General features: G+C 38.6%; 1 long non-coding RNA gene across 1 annotated transcript in view; it reads right to left on the reverse strand.

The window, feature by feature from the left end:
• Positions 1 to 11,015, reverse strand: part of LOC122790287 — a 602,600-nt gene that overhangs the window by 313,647 nt on the left and 277,938 nt on the right. The window contains exon 3 of the long non-coding RNA XR_006362980.1: positions 580 to 699. This is a non-coding gene — a long non-coding RNA (uncharacterized LOC122790287). The remainder of the gene's footprint in view (positions 1 to 579; positions 700 to 11,015) is intronic.

Genomic DNA, 11,015 nt, shown 5'->3' on the forward strand with positions numbered 1-11,015 from the left:
CCCTCAAGAAATAAATTGTTGGGGGGCGTGGCCAAGATGTCCACTGTGTAGCAGCATTTTTTATCAGCTCTGTCTTTCAGACCTTTTTTGACAGGAAATTTAAATCATATCTATCCTAATTTTGGATTTTTGTCAAACTAATTTCTTAGACAATATATTAGGATAATATGCAATTTTTTTTATAAATATTAAATTTTCCTGTCAAATACTTACAAGAAATCTTCAGCAGCAGAACATGAGTTACAATTAATCTTCACATCAAGAATCAACTTTTAAAAAAGAACTTCAATCCTTACTAACTAACCTACAAGAATTTTCAACAAAACTAGAAAAAATGGATATGAAAATAGTCAACTTGAAGGAGAAATGTACACAACAAATGGATCTTATACATGATGACCTTACTCAACAGAAAAAGCAGATATCTGGAATAGAAACAGCAATGAATGACAGACAGCAGAACACAAGAAAATGAGCATAACATTGAATTTCTATTAAAACAGAACACTCTTCTTCAATCAAAAGTGGGTGATCTTGAAAATAGATCACTAAGAAACAACATAAGAATATTTGGCTTACCTGACAACATAGAAGGAACGGATATGGTGAAATTCCTCTCTTCTTGGATACCTGACATTTTGGAACTTCCAGAGGCTTTTTCATATGATATCAAAATGACACATTGATCCTTGGTAACAGCTAAAAATAACAAATCTAATTTTACTAAATCTGTCATTGTGAACTTTCTTTCTTCACATGACAAAGAGATGGTATTAAAACAGCATGGGCAAAATCACCAATCAAAATAAAAGATAAAGTAATTAGACTTGATAATGATTATTCTCCAGCTGTGATTTCTAAAAAAAGATCTTTCTGCCTTTACTCAAAGAACTTAAGAAAAATCAAATAAAAACACATCTGCTATTCCCAGCAAAACTAAAAATCTTCCATCAAAGTGGCTATAAAATATTTGAAGATTTAGACTCTGCCATCTCATTCATTAAAAATAACAAAATAATAGAAAAAATTGAAGACATGGAATGGACAAATACTAGTCTTAAAAGAATTGAAGACAACTACTCCTGGAAAACCTTTGATCCTAAAAATAAACTAAAAAAAATACTTGCATATAATTATTTAAAAGTAACAGATAAAATGTATCACTCTTCAGTTCCTTTTGACATCAAAAAGCACGGAATCAGTGATAAAAACCTTAACTGAATCTAAAAGCTTTCAGTTACAGTGACCCTATAAGTCGAGGAAAGGAAACCGGATTTCCAGGTGAGCTGTATTATTTAAGTATTATATTGATAGTTAAGCAATTTTTCTTATACTAGAACTATGCTTAAGTGATGGTTGTAGTCTTATATAGAAATATGTCCCTATTCTTAAATTTATTTTAATATACTTGGTTAATTATGCTTTTTGTTCATTTCTTGTTGTTTGAGCATTTCAGTGTATCACTTGTAGCAATCTTTGGATATCCTGGTGCTCTGTACTTGAGTAACAGATTGGCTATAATGATAGCTTATTCTAATTTTCTTTTAGTTGGCTATAAATAGCTCACCTGAAATAAATAAATGCTGCTTAGTAAATGCTTTAGATTTGAAAGAGTAACGGTTGTGGATTCTTAAAACTGAAAAGTTATAAGTGAGTGTGTTGTTGTGTTTGCGTTACATGATCTTCTTTTGTTGGATCGCAGAAATTATGTCGGGGCACTTTGCATCCCTCCTTCTATTGATTTGAGAGTGCTGACTCATATGCAGCAATTGATTTGAGTTAATTTGCCTGTGTGCTGGTTTGCTGACTTAGTGTTGATTTAGTGAAATGGTTGAGGCTTGGGAGTGGAGCAGATGTGTGGGGTTTGTTTTAAAGTCCTTATATCTTTAAAAATGTTTGTTTCTAGCATGTGTTTGTACTTGCTGATGTGGATTTATGTTAATATGAGACTTTGGTTAACTACTGGTGACGTGAATGAGTTGGTGAGGTGTTATTTGTGCAAAGTAGAAGGATTTGTTAATGTGATGATGTATGTTTGATTGCTTTGATTGTGGAGATAGTGTGTTGGTTGAATATTGACTGGTTGTGCTTGTAGAAGTGGTTTTAAGTATAAAATGATTATCAGCATTGTGTGAAGCTCCGTAATTGAAGCTGTAAGGCGCTGGCTAAGTCTCAAACTGAACAAGCTGTTTAAAAGAAGAAATCTACGTAAAAACACACCGTTAGTTTCCCGCTAGAACGCATTATAGATTTAATTTAAAATAAGCTTGAGAAGTTCTTCATTGCAACTAATAGTCCCAGTGTGCGAGAAGCAGTCATGACTCATCAAGCGACATTTACATATGACATTTGACCCTGGTCTTTAAAAATCTACGCAGCCTTGGAATGTTGAAACGATATCTTGTAGTCTGTTAAATTGCTGTATTCTTAAAGACAGTGACAAGCAGCCAATGTGTAACCTATTGTGAAAATAACACTTATGTAGCAAGTTTGTTTAATGCCATATTTTAGGCTGATATATAGGATTTTATAAAAGGGCATCTAGTACAATATTAACTGAAATAAAGTCAGCGATTAGTAACTGTTATGAAAACCTGTTGTGAAACCAGTAGCCATGTTCTTAACCTGGTGTAATTTTGTAGACAGAATAGAACTTAAATATAAGAGGACAGTACCATATAAAAGGTTGGGCAACAGTATTAATCTGTATAATTAATAGATTAGTAAATTGTGATACAAGGGTCATAACATGTTTCAGAAGTCCTTTTTTATTTTAACAAAGATCAAATTTTATTGCAAGAAAAACAAACAAATGAATGTCAACTTATATAAACGGTGCTAGGTGCACTCAATCTTTTTGCACTGAATGTTGGTGTAATCATAAAGGTCATCTTAATTTATACAATATTAATAACTAAATAAACCTGTCTTTTCAGTACAGTTCATGCACACATTAACACGCACACATGCATGCGTACATGCTCACACATGCATACTCTTCATTCACATAAGTACTTGCATATAAACAAAGTTTGCAGTTTCAATTCCTATCACTGAGTTGTTTGCCATTTTGTCTATTAGATATTCAACACATAATTCCGGTACTAGTTAATATGCCTTTATGGCATAAGAGTTTAAAATACTCCCTGGTGGGTAATGCTTTCTTCTATCCTAACATTCATATTATGATACTTGTTTACTTGAGTGTAATTACCTATAACTTAGCCAATTAAGCTACTTTTTATCCATTTATGTATGTGTCTGCCCTCCTGAGTGTGGGTTCTTTTCAGTAGCCTACCGCAGACCACGTACTACTCTTCCCCCCTCAAGTCTTTAAACCCCATAAATCAAATACTACAGACTAGTCATATTTAACTATTCTGACTGCTATCCTTCTTATACTGGTAGGTAGCAGCACCTACAAACAAATTAGCTAGTACTACAATATATCTCCTGAGGCTTTAGTACCAAACTTGGTGTTTTTTTCTTATCCATTTTCTACCTCCTACCTCCTTTAACCCTTATATATCCACTCCCTTCCTTGCTAAACTCACAAAATTCATTTTGTTAATCTAGCTTTTTTCTTCCCTCACAGTAATCATTTAAATACCCACTTACCTCAGTTGTAGTGCTACCACTGCCGATACTTTTTCTGCTCCACTCTCCTCAATTGCTCCTACCAGCTCCATTCACCTTACAGGCTCACTCCGCTCCCCTACCCCCAATTCCCACTCACCCCACATCAACTACATTTATACTTCTCTAGCCCCTCCCTCTAATCATCCAGCATCAAATCCACATCCCTCCCACCCCCTTACAGATCCAATAACCACTCTATTCCCTTCCATCCCTAATACATCTTTTAAACTCACTCCTACTAACTCCATAAAATTAACAATACTCCTTAACTATGAAGACTTTCTTCCTGCACATGATCCTACTACTCTTTTTAGCAGGTACCTACCACATCACTTCATACAACTACCCTACACAAAATATCTTCCCCCTGACCCTTAGCTCCACTGCCATTATCACTCCCATCCCAGCCAGTTACTCCCTAACCCCACCCTATTCAACACTACTACCATAAGCTATACCCAAATCAAGCCCATCATCACATACCCCAAATCAACAGCAACCCATAAATACCCAACAATACTACAAAAACTAGTTAAATTATTGCAAAACAATCAACTCCTAAATGCTGGAGATATCAACCCAAACCCAGGACCTTATGATATAAATCCTCTGGCTAAACCACAACATCTTCCCAATCTAACCCAAATTAACATCAGGCCATTAAATAGTCTACTCCTCCTAAATCTAAATATTAGGAGCATAAACAATAAAATACACGAGCTTCATACTCTAATCTCACAATATCACTCAGATATAGTCAGTTTAACAGAAACTTGGCTTAAACCATCTACCAAGGATACAGAGATACTTCCATCTGGGTACAGTATCCTTAGGCAAGATAGACTAAAGAAAAAGGGCGGTGGCATTGCCCTGCTTTACAAAAATACTCTGACCATAACTAAATTTGAGATATCCACACCCCCTTTGGATAATGCAGAAATACTCTTAACTAGACTCAAAATATGTAACAAAAAAACATCAACCTAGTAACAGGTTATATCCCCCCAGGCAACAGTATCCCTACTATGGAAACATTACTTCAATGGCTATCACTATCCATGCCACAAGAGACCAAATTATTAGGAGACTTTAATATAGACTGGCTCACATGCTTCTCCCAAGCACCCACTAACCATATCAACCTGCTAACCTTCTCTCAATTAATCAAACAGCCCACAAGAATAGCCAAAAATACTAATAAAGAAACACTATTAGACTGGATACTACTAAATAAAATACCTTGTTCCTACTTAGCAGGCACCCCTCCTGACTCATTAAGTGACCATCAAACTACCTTCTTACTTAAAAAATAATTCCCACCACCCCCAAACCCCAATACTTCAAGCAATCAGGGACAAAAAAACACTTTAACCCAACTAACTTCACACAAGAGCTAAAGCAATATACTGGTTTGAATTGCATTACCTACCCCTAAATGAGACCACCGAACACTTCAACACCATCTTCTTAGAAATACTGAATAGGCATGCCCCTGTAAGAACTACAACAGTTAAAGCTAATACAGTTCCATGGTTAACAAGAGAAACTAGGCAAAAAATAACGAAGGAATATAGCTTGGACAACCTGGAGGTCCAGCAAAAAACCCAAAACACAACTAGAATACCAACAACTAAGAAACCTCGTCAAGAAACTAGTCATGCAAGATAAAAGAAATTACTTTATTACCCATCAAAAACAACACATGAATAACCCTAGGAAATTTTGGGCAGGTCCAAACAAATTACGATACCCTGCAAAAGTCATTACCCCACCCCCAACTACAGGTCTAACAAAAGAAAACATAGCTGAATCATTCAAAATATTCTTTACTGAAATTGTACTTACCCTAGCACAAAAGCAACTCAAAGCCAATACAACAAGTGACCACCCTACATCCAGCAACAGTTCCACTTATAAGCTACAACCCACCCCAACCTCCTACATAAGAAAACTACTCTCCCAATTAAAACCAACAACACTTGGAGCTAATTCTCTTCTCAATGAATTCTTAAAACTGGCAGCAGCTGAAATAGCTATACCAGTCTCTATACTAATAAACAGATCAACATCTGAAGCCACAGTACCCCTCATTTGGAAAACTGCCTACATTATACCCCTTCACAAAGGGGAAGGATCCTATGACATATCAAACTACAGACCAATTGCAATCCTATCCCCACTAGCTAAAATATTAGAAAAATGTATTCACCATCAGTTAATGTCCCACCTTATGGATCAAGAACTCGTACCTCAAACACAACATGGTTTTCGCCCAGGTCATAGCACAACTATAGCCCTGTTAGCTTTCACAGGTATCATAAACCACAACAGGAACAACAGTAAACTTTCATCAGCCCTTTTCTTAGACCTATCAAAAGCATTTGATATGGTTAACCATGATAAACTCATCTCCCACCTTGTAACCCTAGGCTTAGACAACCAATCAGTCTCCTGGTTCAAAAACTACCTCAGCAAAAGGCAACAAGCAGTACTATGGCACAATAACCTGTCTCCACTCTTACCTGTTATACTTGGGGTACATCAGGGATGTATACTGGGCCCCTTGCTGTTCTCAATTTTTACAGATAATATCCACTCAGCGGCAAATAGTTCTAGCCTTATTCAATGCACAGATGATTCAACTATTACATGTAGTGCCCCTACCCTGGCAGATTTACACAATAAAACCCAGGATAACTTCCACTCAGTTGAAAACTGGCTTATTGAGAATAGCCTCATCCTTAACCCCAAAAAAAACAAGCTTCTGCTATTCCATCCCTCACAAATTACCACTCCTACTTCCTCCTTCACCATTTACTCTAAAAATGGTACCCCTATTTCACCTGAATCCCACACAAAACTAATCGGAGTTACCATTGATAACAAGTTAAAATTTGATATACACATTAACCTAGCTATTAAAAATACAAACAAAAAAGAACACTAGACACACAATAGCTCATACCCACCTTCTCCCAACACTACTGTACGCATCTCCAATCTTGACTAATCTATCCAAAACAGAAACCAATAAAATGACCTCCTGCTACAATAAGATTTTATTTGCTAACAACAGATCTTTCAGAACCCATCACTGTCACAACCTAAAGGAATTGGGCTGGCTTGAACTACCAAATTTACTAATCTATAATCAACTTATCACTCACAAGCTGCTCTCTCAACCACATAAAACACCTTGACTAACATAATCCAACAGTACTCCTGTCCTAGGCAACTCCGCTCCACAGACAAGTTACTGTTAACAGTTACTAGAACCCACAACCATGCTGGTGACTCCCTCTACTCTTCTTACATGTCCAACATCTGGAACTCCCTCCCCACATCTATAACTCTTGAATCTTCCCTGCCCAAATTTAAAAGGTCGATCAAAAGTCACCTAAACAACAAATGGCTTTGTCCCTGCTCCACACCAGACTAACTCCAGTCCCACTCCCTGCTCCACACCAGACTAACTCCAGTCCCACTCCTATACTAATGCAACTCTTGCCTTAATAAATAATCTTTTGACTCAACTGCATAAACTTGTTCACCACAACAAAAGAATTAGAGTATATTTGTGTTAATTTGCTTGCTTTACTGCTGTTTACAAACCTATTGATAAATGTACCTATTTATAGCATGACACTGAATTTGTGTTCTCATCTAGAAATTCTTAGTGGACCTAGTTGAAAAATGTTTTTAATCAATGTCTGTATGTCTTGTAAATTGTCTCTTTGGAGCTTTTGTCCCCGGGCCTCCACTGAAAATGGACATGTATCCAGATGGACTATCCCGGTTAACAAATGTAAAATAAAAAAAATAAATAAATTATTTTTAAGGTATATATGCTGCTTCCCCTTTAAACACTATTTCCCCCCTTCCTCTGAATTCTGCAATAGTTTAAATGTCATAATGACAAAAGAGTAAAATTTCAGATAGCTAGGATGTCATTCACCCCTGACATTAGTATTAATGTTGATGCTATGAAGGTATATTAATATTATACATTAAAGTCTAGAGCTTCCTGACATCCCAGTCCATTTTCTTTACAAATGTTGGTATCATTAAAGCACTGTGGTATAATCTTGGTGTTGGGTAGTTTCCTCCAACTTTTTGTTCATTATATTAATTAAGTTTGGTAGAGAAATATAATACTTTGGACCTCAATAGTGATGTGTTACAGACTATTTAGCTAATATACACAACTGACTCCAAGTTTCACTTGATATGTAGAGGAAATTTTGGGGACTGTTTTAGACAAATGGTCACATGGTAATTTAGTATATGCATGTCCCTAGGACTGCAACATCATCACTTTACATAGATACAGATCCAGCATTATGTTATGTTATACATATTTATGGCTGAGTACCCTGCAGCAATGTGCTTAGGCTAACTCTGAATTCCAAAGAGTTTATTTATACTTAGGTTCATAGGTAGATACTAGGCTATCTGCCCTAGGGCATTTATAAGCCTAGCCAGAGTGTATTTGGCTTCCACCTCCCTATTAGATTAGCCTACTGTGCCTCTCTAAAGTAGGTCACAGAAGGTACCCTTTTAAGGTTAGTTTACTGTGCCTCTGTCTAGCAGGGACACAGAAGAGATCCCAGGGATGAATTTGCAATTTCCCATTCACGCTTCCAGATTTTGCTTGAAGAGGGTCAGCGAGGGGCTATGTCTAACATGAATTGGGATTCTATTCCAGAGTGAGGGGGGCCTCTGGGAAATGAATCTGTCCCTCCAGCATGTCCTATTTATTTTTGTGCTGAGGTTTAGGTCCCTGGAGCGTGTAGCTCTAAGGGACTTGGATTTTTTGAGGTGGAGCATGTCCATTAATTCTGGGTTTGACATGGCTTTGTACGTCAGGCATAGATCACCTCTGAGTGGGCGGTAAGCAACTGAGTAGAGCTGGAGTTTCTTTAGTCAAGCTGCATAGGACATCTGTTTGTAGCCCATGATCCTCTTGGTGAGGTACTTTTGGGGTCTCTCCAGTTGCTGCAGGTGTTGGGTAAGGTACATACCAAAAGGGGCTTTGTATTCAATTATGTGCCTGATGAGTGACAAGTAGAGGGGCACAATGACCTCTCTTGATCTAGATGCAAACCCTTTCGTGATAAGGTGGGCTATATAGAATGTCTTTCTAACCACTTCGGCAACGTGATTATCAAAGGAGAGATTACTATCTACGTTGGTCCCCAAATCTCTAATTACTTCTTCAATACTTAATGGATTACCACCTATGTGGTAATTTGTAGGCACCTTGTTTTTCCCAAAGGGGATGACTATGCACTTTTTAGCATTTAGCTTGAGGCCGTGGCTCTGGCACCAAGCATCCATCTCTGTGAGACCCTTTTGGAGGATGCTTGTGTCAGCTGGAGATTCGATAATGGCCCCCAGTTTGCAGTCATCTGCAAATTTTGTCAGCCATAATCCCCCCGTGTTAGCCTGAACCTCATAGAAGTATATACCAAACAAGAGAGGTCCCAGAACTGAGCCCTGTGGGACGCCACTTGTAACTGGTTTGGATTCGGACATGGCACCTGTGATTCTGACCATGTGGGTTCTATCCCTAAGCCAGTTTGCAAACCATCTTGTGATATAGGGGTTGATATTTAAGCAGGTAAGCTTATTTATGATTCCCGAGTGGGGTATTGTGTCGAAGGCTTTTGCGAGGTCCAGGTAGGCTGTGTGGACTACCTTGCCCTCATCTATGCCTTTGGTAACTGTTTTAAAGAAATCAACTAGGTTTAAGAGGCAAGATCTGCCCTTAACAAAGCCGAATTGGGTAGGGTCCAGTGTCTGGAGGCTCCAAATGTCTTTGTTTATGAGTTCCATGATAATACACTCCATAGCTTTACAGACCAGACTAGTCAGGCTTATGGGTCGATAGTTCCTGGGGTCCGTTGTGGCACCACCTTTGTGGAGTGGGACCAATGTAGCTGTACGCCATTCTTTGGGTACATATCCTGTAGTAAGGCTAAGTTTGGACAGTGACTTAATGTGAGGGTTCAGTTCTTCTGGGAGCTCATGTAAGACACAGCCTGGGACAACGTCCGGTCCCATAGATGCTGTGTTTTTTGCTTTGGAGAGGGCAGTTTTCACCTGTGCATCTGTGATGTCAGGGAGGTTACATTCAGTTGGGATAGGCATTTTCTCCTTTGGGGGGAAGGGGGGGGGGGGGAGACATTTCCGCTGAATCTGTCTGCCAGGATGTTGGCTATGTCTGTAGGTTCAGTATATTTTGTACCATTAGGCAACAATTCAGAGCATATCTGGGAGTTTCCACCCATGTTCCTGACATAACTAAAGAAGGCCTTGTGATTATCTTTAGCATCCAGGGCAATTTTTCTTTCGAAACTGGCCTTTGATGATTTTATGAGGGATCGAAGTTTCTTGCTAATACTGATCAGAGATGCCTTCCCTTTTTGGGATTTTGCTCTGTCATGTAGTAACTTCCTCCTTCTGTTGTAAAGCTTATTTATGGCCGGGGTCCACCTGACCAGTCTCCTGTTTTTGGACGAGTGAGTCTTGGTTTTATTTGGGATAGCATGATCCATGCATTCCTGCAGGTGCTCATAGAATGCATTTATAAAGGATTCTGCAGATTGGGCTGTATTATCCTGTGGCCCGGGGGCTTTGAATGATTCCACCTCAGTCTTGAGAAGTGCAAAGTTGTCTTTTGAGAAATTCTTTACAGTGATTTCCTTGGCTGGGGGTGGGGATGGGATATGGATGTCCAGGGAAATTTGTTTATGATCTGATCTTACCAATGAGGGGTTTACCTCTGGTGTGGAACATAGAGTCCCCATGTTGGTGATGACCAGGTCCAATATGTTGTTCCCTCTTGTGGGAGTGGTGACCAGTTGTTCCATCGCATTAGAGTTTATAAATTCAAGGAACCGTTGGGCGAGGTTGTTTGGGCTTGAGTAGTTTTCCTAGTCAATGTTTGGGTAGTTGAAGTCACCCAATAACATAGTGTTTGGAGAGACCTTCATATTCTCCAGTGTTCTCAGGAATGCCAAGTGGGGTTCCTGTAACAGGGAGGGTGTTCTGTAGCAGGCTACAAACTGAAAGGTAGTTTTGCCCGCTGTTAGTTGCACATGGATGCTTTGTGCAGTGCCACTAACCTGGAGGGGTAGGTATCTTTGATGAATATAGATACACCCCCTCCTTTTGTGCTTCGGTCCGAGTTTTCGGGCCAAAACACATGGTATGAGTTATAACCTGGTAGTGCTAGGGTGCTCTCAGGAGCCGTGAACCAGGTTTCTGTTACTGCACAGACATCGATTTTCTCCATACTGAGGAGAACCTCGAGTGCGTGCATCTTGAGGTTTAGACTTCTGGCATTGAGTAGCATTACCTTTAGTTTTTTTATC

The sequence above is a fragment of the Protopterus annectens genome, chromosome 16.part0, assembly GCF_019279795.1.
Source record: "Protopterus annectens isolate FY-2018-M chromosome 16.part0, PAN1.0, whole genome shotgun sequence".
Classification (NCBI taxonomy): domain Eukaryota; kingdom Metazoa; phylum Chordata; order Ceratodontiformes; family Protopteridae; genus Protopterus; species Protopterus annectens.